At 35.3% G+C, this 2398-nt stretch overlaps 1 non-coding gene across 1 annotated transcript; it reads left to right on the plus strand.

The window, feature by feature from the left end:
• The first annotated feature begins 2316 nt into the window (after positions 1–2316).
• On the plus strand, positions 2317–2398 carry TRNAS-AGA (transfer RNA serine (anticodon AGA)). Its single transcript has one exon. It is a non-coding gene; the product is annotated as a tRNA-Ser (tRNA).

Raw genomic sequence — 2398 nt, forward strand, 5'->3', positions numbered from 1 at the left:
GCATTGAACTTGGTCAAGTTGAATCAACTTTTGGTCAATGAGCGTGTATCCCGCAGATACATTGAACCTTGCGCCTAGTCGAACGGACCGAAGCTAACGGCGCTTTCTTTATAAATTTTTAATTAATTTCTATGCTCGCTGCAAATCGCGTAGCTGACAAAAAAAAAAAATAAAAAATAAAAATAAAAAACATAGCCAAAACAAAATTATAATAATAAATAAAGCTTGTTAAAATAGTTTTCGCCAGGCAAATTATAAAGCAGCAACAAGTATGATAGATAGCTGTGCATGTGTGTGTGTGTGTGTGTGTGTGTGTAGATAGATACGCTCAGATACTTAGCAGATGGATGGCCCACACGTAAAAACAGAGCAACATCTAACAGCAACAGGGGCTGCTCGGCCAGTCCAATGAACCAAAAAAGGTCAAGAAAAAGTTGGCAAAAATAAAGAGGGGAAAAATGCGAGAAAAAAAATTAGCTGTGCCTTTCTTAAAGTTCGTTGTTTATTATTATAGAGTATACGAGCTTAAAGAAAGGGTATTCCAACTATCTTAGACGGATGGTAACGTACAGATCGTGAATCTATAATATATAGTCTGTATACATATATACATATGTAGTTGAATTGTTTCATAGAAGGACTTTTTTATGCTCATTCATTCTATTTGGATTTCACTAAGAAATGATATAGGACAGATTGTATATCTCATATCGTATGTCATATATCGTATATTTCATATCGTATGTCGTATATCGTATATTTCATATCGTATGTATCGTATCTCGTATGTCGTATGTCGTATGTCGTATGTCGTATGTCGTATGTCGTATGTCGTATGTCGTATGTCGTATGTCGTATGCCGTATGTCGTATGTGGTATGTCGTATGTCGTATCTCGTATGTCGTATATCGTATCTCGTATCTCGTATCTCGTATCTCGTATGTCGTATGTCGTATATCGTATCTCGTATGTCGTATAATATTCTATTTATTAGATTCTAGATATTAGATATTCGCTAACAATAATTTCCTTAAGGTCTTTCGTACTCAAAAAACAAACTCTTTTAGGGTATTTCATATTCAATCTGCCCCTTTTTTCTTGCTTACCCTGATTATTATTAAATTTTGCACAGCTTTCTTTTCTGACGTACTTATCTTATATTTAATATATATTTATTTCGGTTACCGCTGAAATTGGAATTGGAATTGGAATTGGTCATTCCACCTTAACGGTCTCCGTTTGTCTGTGTGCCAACAGATGGGCGAATCGATTATTGTACAACATTTTTATCAGCTTTAAATGCGAGCAGGGCAAGCTTGTTTAACAAACACTGAAGGTGACCCCCGGTAGCATGAATGGGAATTGAGGCTATAATGGTATTGTGATAGCGTATGGGGCCAGGGAGATGGTGCTGTGGAAGAGTCCAGAAAGTGTATTTATAGCTAATCAGGATGATGAACTGAGTCGACTTAGCCGTAGCCGTAGCCGTATTGTGTTGAGAATACTACACAGACCTATTAGTCTCGTATTCCCCGATCAGAGTAGATTTACTTATTGACTTGATTAAAAATATATATAATCTATATACTTTTTATACAAACTACAAGACAGATTATTTGATAGTGGACAAAGATCAAACTAACAGAAGACTTTACCGTCAGCTGCCTAAACTAGTGTCAGAGATTATATAACTAACTGTATCCACTATGGAAATTCTATATGCATTCAAATTCAAACTTTTTATATACTCTGAAAATGTATATGAAGCTTATATACAAAAAATTTAAATTTACGATAATGGATAAAACTATACCCAAGTGCTAGTAATAGAGCTAACAGAATTGGCTAGAAGTAAATTCTATACAACATATAGAGCTCTATGCTCCTTTCAGCTAACACTTTAGACCCTCTAAAATGCTGAGGCCTGCAAGTAAAGCACATTCAAATGCGAGGCATTCAAGCAATGCCCAAAGTTATGTTTGCTGGCAATCGGATCTGCAATACTATTCAAACTTTTATCACGTACTCATGCTTCAATAGATGAAACCTTTTGCTACTGATTTATCAAATTTCCAGGCAAGTGATCTGCTTTATGCCACCAATATATATGTATATTAATTTATTAATTAAAAAACTATATACATGTATGTGTATCTCTAGACAGTTAGATAAGACAATTCATAACGAATGCTGACAAAAGTAGAATTACATATTTCTCTAGAGTTCTTCGTATATACATTTAATGCATATAAACATTTATTTATTTACTGTTTGTACAGTTTATAATCCATTGTTTGGCTCTGCCCCCCACACAAAGCAGTCGTGGCCGAGAGGTTAAGGCGTCTGACTAGAAATCAGATTCCCTATGGGAGCGTAGGTTCGAATCCTACCGGCTGCG

This window comes from Drosophila navojoa, chromosome X (assembly GCF_054131105.1).
Source record: "Drosophila navojoa isolate 15081-1374.11 chromosome X, UAZ_NAV_1.0, whole genome shotgun sequence".
Classification (NCBI taxonomy): domain Eukaryota; kingdom Metazoa; phylum Arthropoda; class Insecta; order Diptera; family Drosophilidae; genus Drosophila; species Drosophila navojoa.